Consider the following 14,852-nt stretch of genomic DNA (forward strand, 5'->3'; position numbering starts at 1 on the left):
GGGCTATAGTAGTCAAGTTAAGCTTATCAACTAACCTTTGGCTTACAAAATTGTTACAAGAGCCACTATCCACAATGAGAGAACACGTTTTCTTGAAAATCTTACACCTTGAATGAAAGAGATTCTCTCGTTGTGATTGGTCTTGTTCCTTAAGTTGGTTAGTTAACAATCTATGGGCAATTAATAGATCACCCTCACATGGTGCTTCCTCACTAGAACTATGGCTTTCGTCTTCTTCACTTGAGGAGGATGAAGAAGATGAAGTGCTCTCCTCACTTAGGATCTCATTGCCCCTAATGATCATGGTCTTTTTTGTAGGGCATTGGGAAGCTATGTGTCCCCTTCCTAAGCACTTAAAACATTTTATGGAGCTAGTCCTAGTATCATGGGAAGGTCTTTCCTTAGGTTTCTCTTTTAGTGACTTATCCTTTGAATAGGAGGGGGTACCCTCCTTCTTGAAGTCTTTCTTAGGGTAGGGGGTAGTTTCCTTCCTAAAACTAGGTTTTCTCTTTAATTGTTGTTCTACCCTCACACAAAGTTGAACTAGTTTATTTAGGTCTCTATAGGGCAATAGCTCAACTTTATCCCTAATCTCTAGGTTTAAGCCACTTTGAAACCTAGCTATGGTGGTTCTTTCTTCCTCCCTAATTCCCGCTCTCATCATAAGCAACTCCATTTGTTGCCTATATTCCTCAACACTCAAATTTCTTTGTTGGAGTCTTTGGAGCTTGTCCATTAACTCCCTCTCAAAGTATGGAGGAATGTGTCTTCTCCTCAAGGCACTCCTTAGCTCATTCCAATATTGGATTGGAGGCTCATGATGAATTTTTTTTTCTCTAACTAGGGAAGTCCACCAATACATGGCATACCCTTGAAAGCTAAGAGTAGCCATGGGAACCTTTCGGTCTTCACCTACATTGTGGCAAGTGAAGAGTTGTTCAACCTTCATCTCCCAATCTAAATAGTCATCCACACTATCCTTGCCATGGAAGGGAGGAAGGTCAAACCTAGGTTCTTTAGGAGTTGTTTCATGCCTAGGCCTATGGTGCCTAGGGGGTCTTTGGTAGTAACCATCATCATGATGACTACTATGCAACCCTTCACTTGTTAGTGAATGTGTGTGCGAGTGATAGCCTTTGGGCCTAGAAGGTCCATGACCCTCATGGCCGTGGGGTTTGCTAGTCTCACCCACAACAAGTTTATTTAACAACTCCCTAATTGTTTCATTGTTTTTTTCATTTTCTAGTTCCTTTTTTCTAAGGTATTCCTTAAGTTCCCTAAGTTCTTCCTTAGTACTCTTATGACTCTTAGGGGAGTGATGACCATGCACACTACTATTATGAGAATGATCACTCATTTTTGCAAGGTAAAGGTTTTCACAAGTCTTTGAAAATTGCCAAGTGAGTGATAAAAGTTTTCACAAAAACTTGTAGTTTTTGGTGTAGTACTAAGTACTTAGAGGTCTAAGTATACAAGTTGCACTATCAAGGGAGGTGAGCTCTAAGGAGCCACTTAATAACCAAGCCTCTTCAAGTGGAAATTACTAAACCCCTTTGTACTTTTCTTACAAAACAAAGTTCCACACAAGACAAGTAAAGTAGTGTGTGTGTGTGCACGAAACCCCTAGTAGGCAATAGAAGCCTTCTAAACGAACCTAGGAGCTAAACAATTAAAATGAAAGCAAATAAAGCATATACTAGTCGGTTATCCTAAGGTGAAAGTCCAAGTAGCACCTAAGGCTTTTTGGGACACTTTCACCAACCTAGAAATCCGGTTTATGAAAGCTAAAACTAAGTCTAGTCGGTTCCTAGTGGAAGCCCAAGGTGGCACTTAAAGCCTTTGGGGACCCTTCCACAAGCACTAACCGAGGCTAATAGAAATTAAGTAGGACTATTTAGGAGGTGGTGGAGCTTACTTAGTGTCCAAACAGCCACCCCTAAATGCAAGTTGAATACAAAGAAAATTGACACAAAACTATTCAAGCTAAGTGATGAAATTACAACTCAAATAAGCAATACAAAACAAAAGTTCTTCTTGGCCACTCTTCCACCAAAATAGCTGGACAGTTTGGGACAGCCTTTAGTCCAGGGATGTGCCCCAAATTGGCTGGAATCAAATCCTTTTCAAGGTCTTACAAACAGCCACAAAATTGCCACTAAGGCCGCCACCAAAAGGCACCAAAGCCGCCACCAAACTCCACTCAAAACCGCCACCACTTTGCACCAAAATGTACCTGAAAATTCAAGCAAGTCTTGGCTGCAAAATGAGCAAACAAGTTAGCCTCCAAAAAGGTGTTTCACTCAGCAGTTTGTACCTCAATCCTCCTTCAAGGCTAAGCTCCTTTGAGGTCAACCAATATGCCTCAATTATACCTTCCTTCCAAGTGTAATAGATTGAACAAGGCTTATAGTTTCACCAAGTTTAGAAAGCAACACAAGAGAGGAAAGAAGCCAAAGAAGTAAAACTGAAAAGCACAATTTAGGATAGGCAAAACTCTAATGGGAATTGATGTGACAAACAAAGAGAGCCAAAGAAGACACAAAGCAACAAATAAGGCTAATTTCAAGGCTAGCACTCAAAAGAATTTCCTAAGAATGGCACTAGATTTGATTACAAAAACCAAAATAAAATTTTGTGCAATGCTATGATGATTTAAAAGTTCTTTTCAGCCACTGTACAGAGAAGGAAACCGCATGAAAAATTCACACAAATTCACTAGGCCAAGTGCTACAAAATTGTCAAATTTTCAGCTTGAATTTTTCTAGTTTCTTTTCTTTTGCTTTCTTTTTTTTTTTTTTTTTTTTTTTTTTGAATTCTTTTTCTTTCTTTTCTTTTCTTTAGACACAGAATATTAAGCACTGGACAGAGGCCAATTACATCAAAAAGGTTTCCAAAACAAGTGGAGAAAAGGAGAGAAAGAAGAGAAGAAAATACAAGTGCACTTTTAGACCAAAATTTTCAGCACTTTTGTGACTAGTTTTTATTCACTTTTGTCACTTCTTTTAGCACACTTAATAGGCGTTTTCTATGCACTTCTTTCTCAATTTTTCTTTAATCAAAGCAAGCACAAGACACACCACAGAATTGCTGGTCATATATTGCTATGAAACTAATAGCAAAGAATTTCACAAAAATGACTCTAGAACATGTTAGGTCTAATAACATGCATAGGAATTAATTTGTGAGCACTCTAAGAATGATTTAATCATGCAACCAGCAATGACACAACTCAAGTTCAGAGATTAATATTTCAAGACTCAAAAAGAAAAAGGGACTACACGGATTTAATGACAAGCAAAGCAACTACACATGACACTAAGACAAAACTAGTAGATTCAAAAAGGAAAAGCATGCATTCTTGTTTCTTTCTTGAACTTTCTTTTTAGACCGAAACTTATAGGGAATTAAAAGAAGATAAAGACAATCCTAAAGCATGGAGAAAGACATACAAAGATTACCTACAGCACATACCAAGATTGATTCACAAGAATTAGCAAAAATGAATCAAGAAAAACAAGACAATGTGAGTGAATTCTATAGATTTATAAGTGTGACACAAGAATCACTCAAGGCACATACCAAGACTCAAAGAAAAGGAAAAGAAGACAAGGAGAACAGAACAAGACTCAAGCAAGATTATGCAAGATACACAAAAAGAAAACAAAGAAGCAAGGGAATTCGGATTACTTGGAGACCTAGCTCTTGATACCAAATGATGGAAGAACTTTTGAGGAGGCCGGATTGATGTAGCTTCCTTCAAGTCTCTCCCTAGATCTTTGGCTCCTAGAATCCTTCCAATGCTTGTGTAAGGTTCCAATGGAGGGAGGAACCTCACGGCCACCTTAAGATGGTGGAGAAGCCTCTCAAGAATGCGCCACTCTTGGTGAAGGGATAAACATTCTTCAACCCGCCACACTTGTCCTTGGAAAAGTGATAAGAGATTGGTTTTGCACAAAGAGGTTTAGGACCTTTGGGGAGGAGAGAATTCGGATCTCTAAGCTGAATACTCAATTCTCATTAATGCCAAAAGTGTTATACAAGTGAAAATTTGAGGCTATATAGGCGTGGCCACCTAGGGGTTAAGCTAGACTAGACCATGGTTCACTAGGAACCATGGTTGGGTCCGTCCAACTTAGGGAGCAAGAAAAGGCTAGACCATGGTTCTCTAGGAACCATGGTTGAGCCTTCCTAAACCGCCCTAGTGTAGGAGAGAAAGGAGGTCCAAGCATTTGGCCAAGTGTGCACCAATGTGAACACAAGGTGTGAACACAAAGGTGTGGACGGTTTTGATTGGTTTCATTTAACTCCACCCGGTTTGAAAATGGTTCATTTGGTTTAGTTAGGTTCATTCAATGTGAATGGAACCTAGCTAAATCAAATCTATGAAAAATTAGGAGTTAAATGAGTCCAATATGTAAAACCTTTATCCTAAGACCACATTTGGCTAAAATGCTAGGAGCACACTTTAGTCTACTAATGCCACTCCTATGCCTACTTCTAAAAAGAAAAAGGTGCCTCCAAAATACAAAGGCAAAACAATCCTATACAAAGTCTACTATATACAATATATACAATGGAACTACCCAAGATACTACTAAGGAGAAAAGTACACAATGCTCATGGTGAGCAAGGGTCTAAGAAGCACCTCCTCCTTAGATGTCTCTTCTAGCTTCCTTACCATGGACCTTGTCAAAGGTCCAATGGCCTTCATGTATTCCTCTTCCTTGGATGGTCCTCCATCAGTTTGTGATAAGAAAACTAATGAAGTCCTGCTTATAGGAAAAAGAGTCAATAACATATACATCTTAGACTTAGAGCATTCATCATCCAATACTTGTCTCACATCACATGATAATGTAACATGGTTATGGCATAGACGCATTGCACATATAAATGCAGATCAGTTAAATAGACTTGCATCTAAAGATCTTGTTAGTGGTCTTCCAAAGATCAAGTTCTCTAAACAAGGACTTTGTGTTGCATGTCAAAAGGGAAAGCAGACTAGAGCTTCTTTTAAATCAAAGAAAGTTATGTCAACCTCTAGACCGCTGGAACTTTTGCACATGGATCTCTTTGGACCATCAAGAACCAAAAGTCTAGGTGGAAACACTTATGCTTTAGTTCTCATTGATGACTACTCCAGATTCACATGGGTTGCATTTATATCCCATAAAGACAATGCCTTTAAAGCCTTTAGAATCATTTCAAAAAGAATTCAGAATGAAAAGGATTTGAAAATTAAATCTTTGCGGAGTGATCATGGTGGTGAATTTCAAAACGAAACTTTTCAAATTTTTTGTGAAGAAAATGGTATTAATCACAATTTTTCTGTCCCTAGGACTCCTCAACAAAATGGAGTTGTAGAGAGGAAAAATAGATCTCTAATAGAGCTAGCAAGAGCCATGTTAAATGAAAATGGTTTACCAAAATATTTTTGGGCTGATGCAGTAAGTACTGCATGCTATGTTCTAAATAGAATACTGATTAGACCAATTTTAAAGAAAACACCATATGAGCTTTACAAAGGAAGAAAGCCTGACATTTCTCATTTTAAAGTGTTTGGCTGTAAGTGTTTTGTTCTGAATAATGGAAAAGACACTCTTGGAAAATTTGATGCTAAGGCTGATGAAGGAGTTTTTATTGGATATTCTGCAATTAGCAAAGCATATAGAGTCTTTAACAAAAGAACCTTATCTGTTGAAGAATCTATTCATGTTACTTTTGATGAAACTAACATCCTTGAAAAAGGAAAATCTCTTAATGATGAAGATGAGATAGGTGACAGTATTACACAAGAAGAGGAAAAACTGGAACAACAGCAGAAAACACCATCTGAAGACACATCACTACCCAAAGAATGGAAGAAACCAAAAGATCTATCTCTGGACAACATTCTTGGAGATATAAATAAGGGAGTTTCTACTAGACACTCTTTTAATCTTCTAAGTGTTGATATGGCATTTGTTTCTCAAATTGAACCATTGTGTGTGGAACATGCATTAAAAGATGAATTCTGGATAATGGCCATGCATGATGAACTGAATCAATTCAAAAGAAATGATGTTTGGATTTTAGTTCCTTTCAATAAGAATATGAATGTCATTGGTACAAAATGGGTTTTCAGAAACAAACTAAATGAGGAAGGTGTTATAGTTAAAAATAAAGCTAGATTAGTAGCCAAAGGATATAATCAACAAGAAGGTATAGACTTTGGTGAAACATATGCTCCAGTTGCTAGATTAGAAGCTGTTAGGCTTTTACTTGCATTTTCTTGTGTGTTTGATTTCAAACTGTATCAAATGGATGTGAAAAGTGCATTTTTAAATGGTTTTATTGATGAAGAAGTTTATGTTGCTCAACCACCTGGTTTTGTTGACTGCAAATTACCTAAGCATGTTTACAAGCTCAAGAAAGCCTTGTATGGACTGAAACAAGCTCCAAGGAAATGGTATGAAAGGCTGAGTAAGTTTCTACTAACTCATGACTTTCAAAGAGGTAATGTTGATAAAACTCTTTTCATAAAGAGAAAATCAAAAGATATTCTGCTGATTCAGATTTATGTTGATGATATAATATTTGGATCTACTAACCAATCTCTTTGTGAAGAATTTGTTTCCAATATGCAGAAAGAGTTTGATATGTCTATGTTGGGAGAATTAAGCTTCTTCCTAGGACTACAAGTCAAACAAATGAAAAATGGAATTTTTCTACATCAAACTAAATATAGCAAAGAACTATTAAAGAAATTTGATATGGAGAATTGTAAGATATCAAATATTCCAATGTCTACTAACTGTTATCTAGATAGTGATATTGCAGGAAAAGATGTTGAAGAATCAATGTATAGAGGGATCATTGGATCTCTTCTGTATCTCACAGCTAGCAGACCTGACATCATGTACAGCGTATGTGTATGTGCAAGATTCCAATCAAAACCAAAGGAATCACATCTGAAGGCTGTAAAGAAAATACTGAAGTATTTGAAAGGCACAATCAATGTTGGATTGTGGTATCCTAAAGGTAATTCTCCATCTTTAACTGGTTACTCTGACTCAGATTTTGCTGGTTGTAAATTGGATAGGAAAAGTACAAGTGGAACATGCCACACATTTGGAGAATGTCTCATATCGTGGCAGAGCAAGAAACAAGCTTGTGTAGCACTCTCAACTGCTGAAGCTGAGTATATAGCTGCTGGAAGCTGCTGTGCTCAGTCAATTTGGTTTAAACATCAACTTCAAGACTTTGGTTTGAAGATTGATCACATACCACTGAAGTGTGACAACACAAGTGCAATTAACATTTCAAGGAATCCTATTCTACACTCAAGAACTAAGCACATTGAAATTAGACATCACTTTATCAGAGATCATGTAGAGAAAGGAGACTATGATATCAATTTCATAATGTCAAAAGATCAACTTGCTGACATCTTTACAAAGCCTCTACCAAAGGAAAGATTTTTCAAGCTAAGAACCAATCTTGGTATTATTAGTGAGTTCAATCTATCCTAAATCTCATAATTAAAGTATGATTGTATGAATATGCATGAAATTGCTATGCACTTATTGTTTTAAACTTGATGTATGTGCATTCATAATAGGAAATCACGTAAAACACAGTCTGCCCTGTATCTGCACACATTTCTCTGTGATAATCGATTACCTATCGGGTTAATCGATTACCATTTGTAGAAATGAAGAAATTGCTGAAAACTCAACAGCAGTAATCGATTACCAATTTCTGTAATCGACTACCTCTGCTACGTTGATGCAGTTTCTGATGCTTGCTCACTGTGATAATCGATTACCTATCGGGTTAATCGATTACCACTCACTCACTCACTTGCATATATACCCTGTTTTAGTTGCGAGATAATCGATTAAGTGCTCCGACTACCTCTCTCCTTTTTACTTCAACCTAAAACATACGAAACCCCTGGTTCCCTTCTCTCTCAAAATCCCTTCAAAATCTAACCCTAAACCCCACAAATGGAAAGTCTTGGCATAGGAAAGCGCGTAAAGCACATTGCCAACAGAGATTACTCTCGTCCTACTACGGAAGGTCAAGGTTCATCTAAAAGGAAGCGAAAAGAGTCCTCTCTTTCAGAACCTGAAGAAGAATACACTCATCCGTGGTTCACAAGGAAGTCTCAAGAGAAAATTTTCAATGAGTCTTTTGCTTGCAAAGACATTGTGGCTCCAAAGGTATTGTACTCGTCTTGGCTTATAGAGCAAGGTTTTACATTTCCTACTCTGTTATCTAGTCAAGGAGTTAGCAAATTTGTTGGGTTAAGTGGATTATACTACCCTGATCTTGTTCGGGTCTTTTACGCAAATTTGGAAAGAGATGAAAATGGTACTCTGGTTTCAGAAGTAAAAGGAATAAAAGTTACTCTATCAGTTGATGTATTTTTGAAGATTGGTGGATTAACTAGAAATGGGATCAAACCTACTTTCAAGGAATTGAATACGAAAAATTTCTCAACAGGAAAAGATACATTTTTCATGAGTTTGCTGAAAGATGTTTCAGCCTGGGAGGCTGATAAGGAATATAAAAGAAGAGAAAAGAGGAATATTACATATAATGCAGGAGGTCTACGTGCTGAAGATAGACTCCTACATTATGTAATTGTTTGGATTCTGGCAGCAAGGGGGAGCAATCACGCTCAAATTAGTGAAGAAGATATGGCACTGCTCGCAGCATTTAAGAATAATATTCAAGTTGATTGGGTATATGTGGTAGAAGATATTATGCTAAAGACAAGGAGGTTAATGGACTGCAAGTGTCCATATGCTGTGTTCATAAGCAAGGTATTGGCGTTCTATAAAGTTCCCTTGACTGGTGAAGCAAGAGAGGTCACCAGAGATGTTCATGATATCAAGGATAGAGCTCTGAAAATGATGAAGCTAGTGAAAACAGATGCAGGTTGGATAGCAAAGGAAGATGTTCCTACTGCTGAGACTACAGAGCCGTCTCAACCTGAAGTTCAGATTGAAGAAGACGAAGCTGCTGAAGAGCCCAAGCCTCTTTCTTCTTTTGAGTTATCTGTTCTGGCAAAGTTAGATGACATCCGGGAGACTCAGAGAAGAGATTATCAAGAGCTGAAGGCTTGTTTTGAATCTATTTCAGAACGTCTGGATGCAATGAACATACCCTACCCTGAAGACCTTTAGTTGTGCATTACATTTTAGGCACTGCATTTTAATTTGTTCTGCATAAATACTTTGATTTATATTTCAGACTTAATGTTTGTAATAGTTTTAGTATTTGTATGTTTCTGAACATCTTAATGCTCATATGATGAAATTCTTATTAAGTGCTTATTGTTTTTGTTGCATAAGTATCATGTTATTTCTCTGTTTACTCTATTTTTTTTGGTTTGGTTAAGCCAAACAGGGGGAGAAATTCATGAGAAACTGTTGAAATGATTGTTTATGTTTGTATGATTTACATAAATATATTAAAAGAAAGAAATGGAAATAGAACTGCATAATGCTTTGTATGGAAGTTTTTGTTCTAGACGTATGCAGGTTCAAATTCAAGTTCAAATCTCAAACAAACAAGTTAAACAAAACAACATGATGATCGTGAAAGTCAACATGAAGAGTTTGGCTCATCAAAACCAAAAAGGGGGAGATTGTTGAAGATTGAAGAATCTACATCTGGAAGATGTTCTCTGGAAGTTTTTGTTTTGATGTTTTGTTCATGTTGTTCTTTATTTTTAAGCCTATGTCAAAAGGATAATGTATTGATTGTTTAAAAGATTAGGCTTGTATGTGTTTGTTTGTGATGAGTTAAAATTTAGTAATTAACGTGTAGGCAAAAATACCATAATACTCACTTTCTTATTTCATTCATTGTTGAGAACATGAAGTAATATATTACTGAGTGTTTGAAACTTTAAATGAAAACTTGAAAACATCAGAAATTTTCTGAGTTATGGAATAGATTACCTGACTCATGCTGAAAAACTAATTGAATCTGGAATAATCGATTACCATATGTGGTAATAGATTTCCAAACTGATTCTGATGATTTCAAGAGGAAAAAGAATCGTGTTAATCGATTATCTCTTACAGTAATCGATTACCTCTGATCCTATGTGAGTTTTGTGTTATTTTGTGACTCGTATTAATCGATTACTTTATTTGGTAATAGATTAAAACAGTTTCTGAAACAATTAATTCAGTTATTCTGATTCGTGGTAATAGATTACCTAAACAGGTAATAGATTATCTCTGTTACGAAATTAACTGAAATAACTGTTTCCTTGCACACAATAATTGTTTTTAAGATTAAAAACAGAAGCTTTAAAATTATTATTACACACAGAAAAAAAAGACTTTTCAGAATACACGTGACTGCAAAAGAGAAAAAGATTTTCTGAAGAAAGAAAGAAAGTATCAACTGCTGAAAATCAACTTTTGAGAAAAATTGTGCAAGATCAATTCAAGAAGATGAAGTTCTTATAGAAAATTCGTTTCAAACTGGTTTAAGTCGTTGAAGATCATATCTACACAAACAGGTGTACTCTTTTCTGATCTTTAGTTTTTTATTTGAATGGTTTTTAATTCTTGAGATTTGAGAATCTCTGGAAGAGTTGTGTAAATAGAAATCTTGAGATAGGTTTTTCTCAAGTAGGATATTGTGGGATCAATATTCTTGGGTTATATGTTTCTTGTAGTTTCAAGAAATGGTTTGTTAGTCTTGCGGGTGACAAGATTTGTTTGTTAAATTCATTGATTGGATATTGCTTGTGCAGGGTGCATGTAAAGAATATCAATAGTGGATTTGACTGGATTTAGAGGTGTATCTAAATCTGAAACTGGATGTAGGCCTTTGTATGGCTGAACCAGTATATATCTTGGTGCATGATTTTCTTAACCCTTACACTCTTTACATTCTGTATAAGTTTCTTGATTAATGTTGTATGAAGAAAAACATTATCTGCAAAAACTGAACTTAAATAAATTCTTGGTAATTGATAAAAACAATCTTTACGAAATTTGTATTACCTTTTGTGTTTAAAGGTTTGATCAAAATCAAGATTTGTTTAGTAAAGATTTTGAAAGAAGAAAAAGCAGCCATAAATAACACAGAATCTATTCAACCCCCCCTTCTAGATTCTGACCATAGGGACCAACACTTGCTACACCTAGGGAGACTAATAACCAACACAAATGAATAACATAACATGTAATTGGTTTACTATTCATCTGTTCTCTCTAATTCTTCAACTGACTTACTTGCTGCACCTGGGGAGACTAATAACCAACACAAATGCACAATATAACATGTAATTGGTTTACTGTTCATCGGTTCTCTCTAATTCTTCAACTGACTTACTTGCTACACCTACGGAGACTTATAACCAACACAAATGCACAACATAACATGTAATTAGTTTACTGTTCATCAGTTCTCTATAATTCTTCAACTGACTTACTTGCTACACCTGGGGAGACTAATAACCAACACAAATGCACAACATAACATGTAATTGGTTTACTGTTCATCGGTTCTCTCTAATTCTTCAACTGACTTACTTGCTGCACCTGGGGAGACTAATAACCAACAGAAATGCACAATATAACATGTAATTGGTTTACTGTTCATCTGTTCTCTCTAATTCTTCAACTGACTTACTTGCTGCACCTGGGGAGACTAATAACCAACAGAAATGCACAACATAACATGTAATTGGTTTACTGTTCATCGGTTCTCTCTAATTCTTCAACTGACTTACTTGCTACACCTACGGAGACTAATAACCAACACAAATGCACAACATAACATGTAATTAGTTTACTGTTCATCAGTTCTCTATAATTCTTCAACTGACTTACTTGCTACACTTGGGGAGATTAATAACCAACACAAATGCACAACATAACATGTAATCGGTTTACTGTTCATCGGTTTTCTCTAATTCTTCAACTAACTTACTTGCTACACCTGGGGAGACTAATAACCAACACAAATGCACAACATAACATGTAATTTGTTTTCTGTTTATCGGTTCTCTCTAATTCTTCAACTGACTTACTTGCTACACCTGCGGAGACTAATAACCAACACAAATGCACAACATAACATGTAATTGGTTTATTGTTCATCGGTTCTCTCTAATTCTTCAACTGACTTACTTGCTGCACCTGGGGAGACTAATAACCAACACAAATGCACAACATAACATGTAATTGGTTTATTGTTCATCAGTTCTCTCTAATTCTTCAACTGACTTACTTGCTACTCCTGGGGAGACTAATAACCAACACTAATACACATCATAACATGTAATTGGTTTACTGTTCACCGGTTCTCTCTAATTCTTCAACTGACTTACTTGCTACACCTACGGAGACTAATAACCAACACAAATGCACAACATAACATGTAATTAGTTTACTGTTCATCAGTTCTCTATAATTCTTCAACTGACTTACTTGCTACACCTAGGAAGACTAATAACCAACACAAATGCACAACATAACGTGTAATTGGTTTACTGTTCATCGGTTCTCTCTAATTCTTCAACTGACTTACTTGCTACATCTGGGGAGTCTAATAACCAACACAAATGCACAACATAACGTGTAATTGGTTTACTGTTCATCGGTTCTCTCTCATTCTTCAACTGACTTCCTTGTTACACCTACGAAGACTAATAACCAACACAAATGCACAACATAACATGTAATTAGTTTACTGTTCATCAGTTCTCTATAATTCTTCAACTGACTTACTTGCTACACCTGGGGAGACTAATAACCAACACAAATGCACAACATAACGTGTAATAGGTTTACTGTTCATCGGTTCTCTCTAATACTTCAACTGACTTACTTGCTACACCTGGGGAGACTAATAACCAACACAAATGCACAACATAACATGTAATTCGTTTACTGTTCATCGGTTCTCTCTATTTCTTCAACTGACTTACTTGCTACACCTACGGAGACTAACAACCAACACAAATGCACAACATAACATGTAATTAGTTTACTGTTCATCATTTCTCTATAATTCTTCAACTGACTTACTTGCTACACCTGAGGAGACTAATAACCAACACAAATGCACAACATAACATGTAATTGGTTTATTATTCATCGGTTCTCTCTAATTCTTCAACTGACTTACTTGCTACACCTGGGGAGATTAATAACTAACACAAATGCACAACATAACATGTAATCGGTTTACTGTTCATCGGTTCTCTCTAATTCTTCAACTAACTTACTTGCTACACCTGGGGAGACTAATAACTGTCGCCACCGGCCCGAAACGGGCCTCGGCGGTCGCGAAGACGGTCGAGCTCGCTTTTTATTTTGGTTTTGAAAATGTATTGGATTATTAGAACGACTTGTTCTCAAACTGAGACCTTGTCGATCTTATCCAATTTATTTATTAAAAGTCTCACCAATCCATGTTAATCCCAAGCGGGACCCTCCATGGATTAGTGGTTTTCGTAGTAAAAGGGTTCGTGGAGTCGCCACCAATGTTTTACTCAAAACATTGGAAAAAGGGATAAGGCAATTGATTTTATAAATCAACTTTGGCCATTACAACCAGAGTCGGGTAAGGGAGTCGGTTACGCGTGGGGAAGGTGTTAGCACCCCACAGCGCCCCTTTCGGGTTCCCTATGACAGATTATTTCTAAAATAACAGTGTAAAATTACTAAATTACCCCTATTTATTATAAGCGATTATAAATTAACTATCTACATGATGACAGTTAAATATGCACACAGAAAGCAGTAAAAGGAAGGATTTAAGAAGAAACCTTTGAAGCGTGCTTTTATATATTAAAGTAAAACTGGGAAGCTTTTTGGCGTTCCCTCGCTCTACAAGCCCGCTCGCTCCCTCCTATAAAATTTTAACTATGGAAATCCGGAGGATTTCCCTTCGACTAGGTTCGATCCTCAAGCAAAAATGGCTCGGGGCTCAAGAACTTCGTCGGATCAACTCTCCAAGTGATTTCTAGGGAGAGCACTGCTCAAAAAACCCCAGAATACTCAAGGAGAGGGTTAAAACTGTGTGTGAAAGTGTCAAATGACGTCCAATTGACGTCATATTTATAGGGAACTGGCGCAATACGGCCCCTGGAGCCAATACGGCCGTATTGAAATTTTTGAACTTCAATACGGCCGTATTGAGTTCAATACGGCCGTATTGAAATTCAGAAATTTCAATACGGCCGTATTGAGTTCGCCGCGGCTGTATTGAAGCTTCAATACGGCCGTATTGATTTCAGTACGGCCGTATTGAAGTTTCAGAAACTTCAATACGGCCGTATTGAGTTCACTGCGGCCGTATTGAAGCTTCAATACGGCCGTATTAAGTTCAGTACGGCCGTATTGGGCTTCATTCCCTCCACTTTCTTATTTTGAGCTATTCTAAGACCTCTAGACCTACAGAGAACCCTCCTAGGGCCTTCCAGGAGTCCTTCTGGCTGATCTTCCTTCAGTCTTCGAGAGTCTTCAAGCTTTATTTCCGACCCGGGCAATTTTAGGGGTCTACAGCTGCCCCCCCTTTACTTAGTCAAACGGTCTTTTGGTGTACCGGCTGACAAGTAAAGGAGTTGACCCAATTGTCCGGGTGATGTGCCAACCTTCTGACTTGTAGCGTCTTCCGGTGGAAAATTGTCGAGTAGCCTCTCCAGGTTTTGCTTTGCTTGCTGCCCAAGCTGGAAGCTGTGAGTGCTGTCTCTCCAGGCTTAGCTTCACTCTTTGTTCGAGCCGGAAGCTAAGTACCCTTGTGACAACGGTAGCAGTGTGAGTTTCGCCTCTCCAGGCTTAGTCTCGCTCTTTGTTCGAGCCGGAAACTAAGCACCTTTGTGACGACGG

This window comes from Cajanus cajan, chromosome 8 (assembly GCF_000230855.2).
Source record: "Cajanus cajan strain Asha chromosome 8, NIPB_CcT2T_4, whole genome shotgun sequence".
Lineage (NCBI taxonomy): Eukaryota > Viridiplantae > Streptophyta > Magnoliopsida > Fabales > Fabaceae > Cajanus > Cajanus cajan.